General features: G+C 35.4%; 1 protein-coding gene and 2 non-coding genes across 3 annotated transcripts in view; 2 read left to right on the top strand and 1 right to left on the bottom strand.

Moving 5' to 3' along the window:
• The window catches only part of LOC120428876 (NADPH oxidase 5), a 134,923-nt gene that overhangs the window by 41,817 nt on the left and 79,707 nt on the right, over positions 1 to 13,399 (top strand). The gene's annotated exons all lie outside the window — the stretch shown is intronic.
• Positions 10,108 to 10,179, bottom strand: Trnat-cgu (transfer RNA threonine (anticodon CGU)). The gene has a single exon. It is a non-coding gene; the product is annotated as a tRNA-Thr (tRNA).
• Trnat-cgu (transfer RNA threonine (anticodon CGU)) lies at positions 12,649 to 12,720 on the top strand. Its single transcript has one exon. It is a non-coding gene; the product is annotated as a tRNA-Thr (tRNA).

Below are 13,399 nucleotides of genomic sequence, written 5' to 3'. Positions count from 1 at the left end.
ACAACAATGGTCATTTTTCAAAGTTTATCTGAAACCCCTCGGCCCGGACTTGAACACGCGCGCAGACCCAAAATCGCGTGAAGTCGCGGGCGATTGGTTATCCTTTTGATTATTATCCATCCGAGGCACTCTTTTTTATCGGTGAGACCGCGGGAAAAAATCGCCGCGCACACGCAAAGATTGCGCGCGCAGATAACAACATTCGAAAAAAAAAACTTCAACGAATTGTCCCGTAGCGCGTCGCGTGGAAAATTCGCGTGAAAAAAAGGTGTTGCATTGAAAGGTTGGGGGAAAAAACTGTTCGAAAAAAAACACGACGCACCCTGGCGGTGGTCACTATTGTGCGGGGGGAAGGGGTGATAATTTATCATTTTGAACGGCACCAAAAAAGGTGCGAAAATTAGCACTTGTGATACACTTGACGAATCAGGTGCCAGTTGAGGTACAGTGCGGGGCAAAAGTTTTGGAAATTTATATGTTTAAGTGTAATTGCAAGAGAAAAAATAATTTTGTACAATATACAACATAAGGAAACAAAATCTGTTGCATATAACTTGTTTTTTTTCTGGAATCATCAATTAACTGCTTTTAATCTAATTTTGCTTGAACTTCTCTGAACTTATCAAACTTCCTTTTTGCTGAAAATTATTTTTATTTTACTTAGCAGATTTTTGGTATTTTTTTAAGAGCGAGTTTTTCACCAATGTGTAACAGGTCGTATCGAGGTGCTCCGATTTGGATGAAACTTTCAGCGTTTGTTTGTCTATACATGAGATGAACTCATGCCAAATATGAGCCCTCTACGACAAAGGGAAGTGGGGTAAAACGGGCTTTGAAGTTTGAGGTCGAAAAAACATAAAAAATCTTAAAATTGCTCGCATTTCCGTAAAACTTCATCAATTCCAATTCTCTTAGATGCATTCGAAAGGTCTTTTGAAGCACTTCAAAATGTGCCATAGACAACCAGGATTGGTTTGACTTTTTCTCTTAGCTTTTGCAAATTACTGTCAAAAATTGATTTTTTTAAAACCTTAATATCTTTTTGCAACAGCCTCCAACACCCATACTCCCATAGGTCAAAAGTTAGGTATTTCATGGACTATAAGCCAGTTTTTCTCATAGTTTTTCGATTTTTCTATAACAAACTTTTTACTACGTTAGTTTTTGCCCTGTAGGCTCCCATAAAGGAACTTTTTGGTCTCAATTTTGTCATATTCGGAATTCTCGGAAAATTTCACGTTAGTTAGAAGTATTGGAGTTGTAAATTTGATTGGAAAAATTGCTATTTAGAATGAATTAAAATAATTTTTAACAATTTGTTGGATTAGGGGTGAAACAGTTATTCGCCTACTTGATACAGCATTTGACGCATTGATCAAAGGGAAATAAGATCGATTTCTTTTTTCAAAAATGTTTTATTTAATTATTTTTTTTTTGTTCTTGTTTTATGGAAAACTAGGCAAACATGCTTAGCGACTGGCCATAAAAAATGTATGTAAATATTCGAAAAAATTTAAATGGGAAAGGAATTTTCCGAGCGACTTGGTGTCATCGGCTTAGTTATCGGTAATGACTAAGACTATTTAGGAAAAAAAATATTTACTAATGAAAAGATATCTTTTTTTATTATTATTATTTTACCCTCAACATTGAAAATTCAAACTCCATATTTTCAGTTATTCGAAATTGTATCAAATGTTAGAATCATTGGCAATTTTTGATTAGTTGAAGAGAATGTTCATAAATTTTGCGTCCGAGCTGCTGCTGGAAAATGTTAGGTTTTTCGAAATATTCATATCTTGTCAAAATATTTTCAAGATTTTTTTAAAGAGACTCTCAATATTAATTTTTTTTTTTTTTTTGTGTATTTAAAAAGCCAAAAATGTTTTATTTTTCAACATTCAATTTTTTTTCCAAGATTAGGCAAATATTTTTCAAAGTTTTTGTCTCAGAAACGGCCCTAAAAATTAGGAGACAAAATAGTTTTTATCAAAATACTTCAAAATTTTAACGAAAGTTTGAGTGCGGTCCTCTGCGTTTATAATTATTGTTAACATGTTTAAGTTAGTGTAAAAATATTTTAAATTTGAGTGAATTTTCAATGCACCACAAAAAGTTTTTTTTTGCAAAAACAAATTTTTATCGTCAGAACATAGATTTTTGAAACTAATGATAATGAAGTTGTATTAGTGTATATAATGCATTTTCCAACAATTTCTTTATTGATATGTTGAAATTTTGGCATGTTTTTTTTATTTATATATATTTTTATACCTAAATCTCTAAAGCAAAATTAATTGAAAAAGCAAATACAAAAAATATTCAATATTACTTTAATTTAAAGGAATTTAAAGGATTTTTTGAATGGGCATTAATTTAAAACAAAATGAAAATTTAAAAAAAATCTTCAAAATTACGTTTTAAGCAACCGTATTTTGAAAACTGTGACTTTTTTTAAATTTATGTAAAGTCGGTTCTTTTCGATAGAAAATTAAAGTTATGTAAACAATTTGATGACAAGATTTCAATTATTCGAAAATTAACTGTATTTCAAAATGTATGTCTCGGCACTACTAGCTCCCTTAGTTTGATGTATATTTTCCTGCATTTATTACCATTTTTAAGTATTTATTTGGCATCGTTAAAAAATATTTGGAATATTTGGAAAATCTCCCTGATCGTATTTTTTTTTTTGTTAGATGGTTGCAGGACATCTGTAATATTTTTTCACTTAAAAGTTTAAACCACTGAAAAAATTATCTATATGTAGACCTTTTCAAAAGTTATACTTGGTTTAAAAAAATAGATTTTTAAATTAAAACAAAATTTTACATATGTTTCCTTATCAAACACTGGAAATCGTACCAACAGTTTCCGAGGTATCGTTAGTTATTATTTACAGGCTTATTAGGATAAACTCAGAAAAAAAACATATTATCATCGATTCGAATTCTTTGTATGGCTATATGTTAGAAACCAATTGTCAAATTAAAAAAAATAGGAAATTTGCATAGCTTTTCACAATTTTTTTTGTCCGTTTTTCCGAAATTAAAAAAAATCCCTTTTTTGGAATAACATTTTACACCATCATAAACTATGGCTCAAAAGATGTCTTCTCTAAAGCATATCAAAACATTTGGAAAATTTAAAAAAAGGTATTTTTAAAATTAAAATATTTGGGGATGAAAAGTAAAAAAAACGATTTTTTTTTTGTATACTATTTTTCGAATCCTAATCATAACCTGCAACTCTGCCGATCAGAAATATCCTTCTCAATATACTTTTCATACATTTTCATACCCATTTGTATTTTCAGCCCCCGAGATTGTATTGAGACTTGTATAAAAATGTCGTATTTAAATTCTTGTTCTTAAATATTAAATTTAAAAGGACTATGTTAGTTGCAGTGTTAAAAGCAAATTTTAAGCTGCCCAACCAAGTGCTTTATCACATACTTTCGACAGCTACTGTACCCCTTCCTTACTCCCTGGCAAGGGGGGCGCCCATCTGACCATTCTAGGACTTGACAAGAAGCCGCCTCAGATGCCGCCGGATAACAAGAGTGGGAAAATTGAAAGCTAACCAGGTCCGCTGGCAACACTTGCGTGACCACATGGGATGCTGCGTGGAATGCGTGTATGAACTTGGCAAAGTCAAGTGGCACGCAACATTAGATTGGGGTGTCTTAGAGAAGCGAAGAATGCCCAAATTTGACGGCGTTGAGCAACACTCAGAGTGACAGTAATTTGGTGAAACTTAATATCTTGCTAATAAGACAACCCGAAAAGCTGCACGAGGGCGAACAAAATTGACGCGGCGGTTCCTCAGAAGTGAGCAAATTTATATCAAGGCGAGCTCGTTTTTTGCTTCTTTGAAGATCGAATTACGTCCGAAACTCTTCACAGCTGAATTGTCACGTTTAGATGACTCCCGGTTTTTCGGGGTCGGAGTCGGTGCAGAAGAAGCCAAACAAACAAAACAGAAACTCCGGCAGGATCAATCAGATTTAATTCAATTTGAAACCTGTCACGGAGCGTCCGTTTTGCGGCCAAATTAGCCCCATCTGAGGACTAAACACACTCGCATCTGCGCATATGTTAATCAATCGCTCAATCTGGCCGTGCTGCCGGCTTGTAATTCATGCGTATCGGTCCTAATTTGACGTGAGCGATTTGTGGCCACAGCATCCCCCCCTGGACCTCTTGTTGACAGAGAGTGCGACCAAACCCGTGGCCAAAAAGCGCAAGCAAAACATTGAGGGTTTGGGGTGGAAAATCAATTTCGATACGCACCACTGCAGATCAATCCAGTGTCAGTCAGACAGGCCCGAAAGGAAATCTAAGATCTGCGCGAATTTGGAGTTGACTAGCTAGAGGAGTTGACGGAGCGATTCGCAACGCACCGCGTGGACTGTGATTGTTAGTGATTTGCGCAGGCCCATTGTCAATTCGGAATGGCTCAATTTGGACGTGGTTTTTGCTGATTGATCGCGGCATGGTTCCCGGGGGTAGTAGCCGGAGCAGTCCCGGCGTGACCGATTCCGCTGGCGTTCCAGTTTCTATTGAGTAGTCGCGTGATGTGGGGATAGGATTAGGCAGGGCTGAGGAGTTTCAAACTCTTTTAACCCTGTACTGCCCAATTTTTTTTTTCGAAAAATTTGAGCAGCTTTTGTTCTACGATAAACTTTACTTTTCTTTTTTTATGTTTTTCTTGTTTAATTTTTAGTATTATAATTTGTGTTTATCTTGCTTATTTTATGTTTGTTTTTGGTAGTATTTGGTATATTCTACCATCTCGTATCATTACATTTTGCCTATCTAATTTTTTCTTGTTTTCACGGTCACTTTTTCATTTATTTGGTTGTTTTTCACATATTTTGAAATAAAATGGCACCATTATCATTTAAATTGTACAAAAATGTGTAGAGACGTAGTCTGGGACACTAGAAAAATTACTGCATACTTTTTTTACTCAAAATACAGGAAATGTTAGTAAAAACACAGCCAAAGTTGACCCCTAAAAAAACAGTTAAAAAAAACATTAGCAATGTTCCATAAAACATGTTATATAGTTTAATTGATTGAAAAATGTTGAATTTACAAATAAATTAAATAAAATTTTCACTCAATAATTCGTTTAGCAAATAAGTCACTCAGTCAATCATTTTTTTTAATAAAGTCATTGGAAATTTCAAGGGGCAAAACAAAGAATTATTTATTTATGAAAAGAACAATCAGTGGTCAAAACCACATTTTTTATTATTTGTTATTGTAGATTTTGACCAATTTTGCAAAACCCATTTTGTTATTATTTTTATTTAGCTTAATATGGCCAGAACAATAAAAAAAAATGACAAATTTTGTCCAGGACATTATTTTGGCCACGAAATGTGGTCTAATTTTTTATTTTGCTTAATATTTTGCTTAAAAAAAATCAAATATTTTTCCGGAAATTTTCTAAGTGTTCTAAGTGTCCATAATCCAATTTTTTATAACTTTTTATTTTGCTTAATATGGCTAGAACTATAGGAAAATTTTGTCCAATTTTATCAAGGACATTATTTAGGCCACAAAATCGTTGCCGTCGTGCTAACTTGTCTTACGTGCATTTTAGGCCAAATTGAGTAAAGAACGCCATTTTGTGCAGCTCACAATGCCTCACCTTTTGACCTTCACAGATCCCCAAAATTCGATTTCAATCCTGAGATATTCAACAAAAAACGAAAAAACTCCGTGAATTTTTGTCTCTTTACATATCAAAGTAGGCTCAATCTTGTCGTGCTATCTTTTCACTCCCTGACAACTGGCCAAAGGGATTTCAGGTCAGAACGCGTTTGACGCACGTACAAGCCCGACTACCGTAAACATGTTTAATTATAACTGGGGACTCCAGCAACCAACTTCAACCAAACTTCGGGACAATGCACATAATGGTCAGCCAAACAAAACGTGTTTGTTATTGTTTACATTGCGTGCTTTCGTTTTTGTTTATTCAAGGGCAAACATTAAAACGCGTTTTTCTCGGAACGTCGAAATGGCGGGTGCGACAAGATAGCACGACGACGTCGAAATGTGGTCTTTTTGCCAAAACTTTTAGGCTGATTGTATTTAATATTTTTGTGTTGTTTTTGACAATAACAGAACTTGAACTTTTCCAGTTTTCTGCTCGCGTAATGCTTATTTATGTAAATTTAATCATTTAAAGACGTTTTAATCTTTTTACAAAATTTGAATTTTGGGACCAAAGACGAAAAAAATTAATTTATTTTTTATTTTTCTATTTGAAAATTGAAAGTTTAGAGTTCACATTAACCGCAAGTGTTGACATCTTCTTCTTCTCTCAAAATTGTTGCTTTTACAGACCAAACCCGGACTGTGGTTGATCTGTACCTTTAAATGTCATTTCATGACTGGCACAATAGAAGTTCAAATCGCATCTTGGGTGACAATACACAAAACCCCCAATCAACAGTAAATCACTGTGCTCCAACAAAACGAAAATAAAAACGTTCCGCTCAATCCTATGCATTATAGCCCTATAATAAATCACCAATTGTCACAGGCCTCGGGCACTGCGTTCGGCTGATCGATATCGGATATCGGATAGACGACGTTCGATAAGATCTGGAAGCATTAATACCTATATTTTCCGTCCCCTCATCGGTCCAAGGCTCCAAGCGCCTCCACGCGCAACACTGCTTGGGAAGGGTAGCCAAATTCATGGAATTCCCTCGTTTCCCAGGGCAGCGTCCCAGCTGGTACCACGGATTAGGCCTAAGACATGCCGGCCGCCGTGGATGATGGATTGACGCGAAGATTTGTAGGGGGAGGCCAGAGTGGGACCACTGGGGCAAGTACACACGCTGCGAGTGTCGGAGATTAGGTTTCTTCTCTTGTCCAGCTGCTGAATCGATGGCGAGCTATATCGCGCTACCTAGATCTCTCAATTGCCTCGAAAGCTCAATGGGATTCACGCCGCGAATGCTTTGTTGATGGTCACTTCTTGGCGGCGGGGAAGGTTCACACGGTTGGTCGGTCCTCTTGGGTGGAGAGTGACATCGAAAAGGCTCACAGCTGAGCCCGGATGAGGGAGAACGATGACTTGGAGGAGCTACTCAGCAGTCTAATTATTTGGTGATGATTGGTCATTTGCGCAGATTACATTGGACACTTCTCTGATGAGATGGATGATTAGGATGGATTTGGAGACGGCGGTGGTGGGACAGCTCAATGGTACTCGGGAAGGTTGAAGTACATTGCCTTTCACCAAATTTGAACGTTGAGTGATGATTAACTCGCAAAGGGCAAATATTGAGTTTTAATTGCTGCTTGAAAATGTCATCAAAGTTTGTGTCTTTATATCTTCAAACAAATCTTCTTTAATTTTAATTCAATTTCATTAATTTTGGTAAAAGAAATTTGTTAAGTTTAATGATTATTTTAATAAATTTTACTTACTTACGGTCAAGTATGTCTTAAAAACCAAAATTAGCCAAACTTAATTGCTCCAATCTCGATTAACCAGAAAAAAACATCGATCACCGTCACTCACGATCGTCTGGGACTGATTCCATCGAATTTAAAATTCCCAAACGAGACCTCCTCCTTGACACAGGACACGCACCGGATGAACGTACTTACGCAGTGTGGTGTACTGGTTGACATTTTGATTAGCACATGGCACGGCACCGCAGTCGCAGTCTGGTCCCCCAAGATTTACGATGATTGACGACGTTAAGGTTTGGTCGGAGGGACCACACCACGCGGGGCAACGCCGAGTTCATCTCATTAATCACGGTCGTTGTTTTTAATATGCAATAATAAATGTTCAGCCGTTTCATCTACTAGTTATCTCGTACGACCCCGTCACACGCGGGTAGACCTCGTTACCGCAGAGTAATGTTGAAATAATAAGGACTTTGGCACGCCGCTGGTTATAATCGAATTAGTTTATTAAGTTTGGCAGTTTAAGCGAGGAAATTATAGAGCAGTTCCGTCCGCGGAGGAACACTTACGAAAATGTGTCTGACCTACTAAACGCGCAGGTCGTAAAGCGTTTAGCGTGTGGAGTTGGACCTCCACAGTCGAAGGCGCACTTTAGTAGTGTGGTGTGGCCGGTAGTACCAATTAACGTCACTTATTCAATTCACCTTAACAATTATACGGAGGGGTTCCAGCGACGGACGCACAACCAGAAACCGCTAGTTAAATATTAATTAGTGCCCATAACAGTCGCGGCGGCTAATTGCAACGGGATTATGTTAAGCTCAATTAGCCTATTACCGATTTTTTCGCGGATTTATGGATTCATTCCCCTTGGATTGGACAAAGACAGCCAAATTGGCGTCTCGAGTTTCGCATCCCATCGAGAAACAAAAAAAAATGGCGCCTAAATGTCACCGCTGACAGGCGCGGCGCGACCACACGCCGCACCGGTGGTGGCCATAATTCGTAATTAATTCAGCTGAATTTCTTGGGATGCTTGTTTTTGTTTACCTTCAACAAACTCGCACACACAAGCGCCGAGCGTGTACATACGACTGAGCTTCACCTTAATTAAACGATTATGCATAAATTTATACGTTCGACTTAAGCTAATTATTTCATTCTTTCACGTATTTTTTTTTCTCTTTCTCTTCTCTCACAGGTGAGCTTGGGATGCTGATTTTATTGCAACTGGACAGATGGACCCCCGGGCAATGTGCAGTTTGGGAGGTATACGAAAGTAGCCTTGCTGTAAAAAGAGAGAGTTTTACAGTAAATTTTAAGTAAACTAACTTTAACATTTCAAAACGGCGCATTGTTGAATATTTGATCATTTTCGAATAATAATTCAAAAATTTAAAAAAAAATAAAAAAAAGCTTTTATTAGCTTCTGAGATAATGATACAACAAAAATTGTTTGAAGGAGACTTTAAAAACATCGATTTTCTTCTTTATTTTTCTTTTAATCACTGCATTTCAGCAACCAGAGGTCCAACTCAGTGAGAACTTTGGCTCGATTTAGATTCGAGCTTGAGCCAAATAGACTCGAAGCTAGAGTTAGAATTGTCAGTGGGAATCTTCAATATCTCTTAGGTAATTTTGTTTGATTTTCTAAACTTTTAGAAGGAAATATTTTCAGGAATCGACAAACTGAAATTTTTTGGTTAAAATAAAACTTTCATTGGCTATATCTTGAAAACGTTGCACTTTAGCAAAAAAAAATGTGTGAAGTACTTTTCGATTGCAAATTGATTTTTTTTTTAAGTTGAGTAAAATTTATATATTATTTATGTTTATCCAAAAAACGATTTTTTGGTTCTCGTCCCCTAAAACAAATAAAAAATACAAAGGTAAAAAATAATTTTCAATTTTTGTGAAAAAAGTGATTTAAAAATCTGCATTTTTTTGTGTTCAATTTTTTTCAATAGTCTGCATTAATAACTACAACTTGGCCCAAGACACCAAACCTATCAGAAAATTCTTCCAAAGATACAGATTTTCGAAAATTAACGTATAATTTTTGTATGAACAGCATCCAAAATTGTATGAAGCCCTGTATGAAAAAACAAATTATCCAAAATGGCACTCAAAAAGTTTGATCCCGTTAAAACAAAATATAAATAAAATCCTCAGTAATTAAGAATTATTTCAATTATTTTTGTAAGAAAACAGTGTTAAATCTACTTTTTACACGAAAATTTTCAAAAAAAAAAACAATACAAAAAATTAGTGTAATATGGTAATATTTTAATCTTATGTCAAAATTTGCGGTTTGTATTGCATATTTTGAAAATTTCACTCTTAATTCTTGCTTCAGTTCTATACGGTAAATAATGTCATATTGAGAACAATCATATGTGCCTTAAAATGACAAGTTAACATTTCACTTAGTGAAGAAAACTTATAGTTGATTGAAGAATGATATAAAATAATGCATAAAACGTACTATCTGTATTTTAACATAACATTTCTAAGGTTATCAAATATTTTCCACGATCCTTGAAATTTCCATGAGATTTTGTGTATTTGAATTCTGGTTCCCGTAAATATTGCAATTCTTTGGCGTGATAAACAACTAGGCTTTGTATAATTACTCTTAAATGTCAAAAAGTTTCAACTGAACTGCCTCCTGTGAAGATTGAACTCACGACCGCTGGTTTACGAGACCAGCGCTCTACCACTGAGCTAAAGAGGCACTTGATAAATGAGTTTTGAAAAATATTGAAAAATTTACCAACCTGCCACAAATCTGAAAAGTTTTGCTATGATGCCAAAAAACATGTTTTAGTGTTCATTACCGTAGTTTGGCTTATTAGCTTTTCAGTATTTACCATCGACAGCCAAAACTACACATTGTTTTACTGAAATCCAAGATTAAGAAGATACATTGAAACACCCTTTACCGTTTAGAGTGAAAATCTCTGGAAACAAATGTTCACTACACTTGAACATTGACGAAGCCTCCATATCGAATTGTCCTTAAAATTGTTTTCATTTGAGTTAAACAATAATTATTTCTAAAGATTTTTTCACTGGTTTAAACTTGAGTTTTCATTTCAAAAAATCTCAAACGTGAACCACCTACTTCGTGTAACCCATTTGCCAACTTCTTCAATGCAGTCTTTTTTTCCAAACTAGAACATACCCACAGGTGTCCACAAAGCACACTCTCAAATAAAATTTATAGAGTCAAGTGAACCCAGAAGAGTGAGTTCAGGACACAGGACAACCTGCGGTCAACCTGCTTCCCTGTTCTGTTCCAGGCCATAATTTAGTGGTTTTCACTTGCTTTCGTGCTGCGTTGAGTAACGAGTCCCCCGATGGAGGTTAGAGATTAGACTTTAAACTTTGCTCAGCTATTACGGAGATAGTCCCGGCGAGGCAGGCCAGGTCGTGTATGTTTGCAGAAATGTTAGCTTTCGTCTGCAGACGGTGGATTACAGGTTGGTTGGTGAAGGTGGATACAACCGGGCAGAAATGTATCACGTTTCAAAATTAAAAGCTTCAACACGGTTCGCACTGTACGAATCCGGTTCTCCGGAAAGGTGCACCGTAAATTATCTGCTGCTCGTCGAGAGGAGGTTCCTTGAAGGTGGCAGAACAGTGGACAGTTTACAATCTGGGACCTGCTCGAACGGAGCGCTCCTTTTCTAGACACCATCATCACCGTCCGCCGAGAGTGCTCTCGAAAAGGTGTTAAATTTTTCATTCACACCACAGGTCGAGCCTTGAGTAATGGCTTGCCGGCAGTGTTTCGAGCGGGGCCGATAATAAGCGGCGCAGCAGAAATAAATTCACAACTAGTCGAACAACGTGGATCAATGCCAATTTTTCGCGTAGTTGCACTTAACGTGAGAAAATTGTTGTGCCTGGATTAACCCTGCATTGGAATTGTATATTTTTTCAAAAACAAAAACAAAAACAAAAACAAAAACAAAAACAAAAACAAAAACAAAAACAAAAACAAAAACAAAAACAAAAACAAAAACAAAAACAAAAACAAAAACAAAAACAAAAACAAAAACAAAAACAAAAACAAAAACAAAAACAAAAACAAAAACAAAAACAAAAACAAAAACAAAAACAAAAACAAAAACAAAAACAAAAACAAAAACAAAAACAAAAACAAAAACAAAAACAAAAACAAAAACAAAAACAAAAACAAAAACAAAAACAAAAACAAAAACAAAAACAAAAACAAAAACAAAAACAAAAACAAAAACAAAAACAAAAACAAAAACAAAAACAAAAACAAAAACAAAAACAAAAACAAAAACAAAAACAAAAACAAAAACAAAAACAAAAACAAAAACAAAAACAAAAACAAAAACAAAAACAAAAACAAAAACAAAAACAAAAACAAAAACAAAAACAAAAACAAAAACAAAAACAAAAACAAAAACAAAAACAAAAACAAAAACAAAAACAAAAACAAAAACAAAAACAAAAACAAAAACAAAAACAAAAACAAAAACAAAAACAAAAACAAAAACAAAAACAAAAACAAAAACAAAAACAAAAACAAAAACAAAAACAAAAACAAAAACAAAAACAAAAACAAAAACAAAAACAAAAACAAAAACAAAAACAAAACAAAAACAAAAACAAAAACAAAAACAAAAACAAAAACAAAAACAAAAACAAAAACAAAAACAAAAACAAAAACAAAAACAAAAACAAAAACAAAAACAAAAACAAAAACAAAAACAAAAACAAAAACAAAAACAAAAACAAAAACAAAAACAAAAACAAAAACAAAAACAAAAACAAAAACAAAAACAAAAACAAAAACAAAAACAAAAACAAAAACAAAAACAAAAACAAAAACAAAAAATTTATGAATAAATGGTTTCGTTGATTAATCAAAATGTCTAAACATTTCTTTGAGGAATCACTTCTGCTGTGAAACTTCATGTTCAACGCAAAGATAAGTCGTGCGAAGGGTTTATCACCATAGCTGGAAGTGCCGACTCAGCCAAACCCTGCCCGACATGTGCTCCAACAGCACAGCACTTCGTCAATCTGGACAAATTTGGTATTGTGTTGTTCTCGACAATAATCACCTTTGTCCCACAGACGATGTTATACAGTTTGTCTTATCTGCTTTGTGCGTAGCCGACGAGAATAAAAAAAACCGTATTTGGCACCCGCGTCTCCAACAAGTGCCTCTTTAGCTCAGTGGTAGAGCGCTGGTCTCGTAAACCAGCGGTCGTGAGTTCAATCCTCACAGGAGGCAGGGTGGATATAACTTTTTTTAATGACTCCTCGTGGACACACGTTCATCAGCTGCTGTTGGCATCCAAAGCAGAAAATGACTCAATCGTCACCACGCTAGCAAACTCGATTCAAATAAATATGGTCGTAATTAAACCGAAAATAATTAACACCAGAGAACATACATTTTTATCGACATCTGGTTCACTTTTCGCTTTGAAGTGCTGCTCTGGTTAGAGTTGAGTGTAATGCAGGTAGCATTCCCCGGGCAACACTCTTGGTTGGACTATGCAAGTTTCAACCGGGCTAAGCCAGAAGGAGAGAGAGGACTGTGGCAATTAAATAAAGTTGTTAACATGGGCCGATGAATGCGCCGTGTGGCTCTCTTTGAATCGCTGCAATTCTTTTCCAATCGACGACGGTTGTGGCTTGTCCGAGACTAGGTTTAGCAGGTACTTTTACGGTGGCACAAACCATTTCTCTAATTTGAACCAGGATGGATGGTATCGTCGCGGTCGTTGCAGTTGGTAAGGAAATGCCGTTACGGTTTCGGATCTTGTTGGAATTTGCTGGGTAATTTGCACTGGAAGACAGTGATTGCTTGTTTATTTTTTTAAAATAAACTTAGTCTTATTAGAAAAAAAATGAATTGAAAATTTATAAAAAGACAGTCACATTAAAGTTGTTAAAAAATTAAAGTC

Source organism: Culex pipiens, chromosome 2, assembly GCF_016801865.2.
Source record: "Culex pipiens pallens isolate TS chromosome 2, TS_CPP_V2, whole genome shotgun sequence".
Classification (NCBI taxonomy): domain Eukaryota; kingdom Metazoa; phylum Arthropoda; class Insecta; order Diptera; family Culicidae; genus Culex; species Culex pipiens.
Note: the sequence above shows the minus strand (reverse complement) of the source record. Positions and strands in the feature narration are given on the sequence as shown.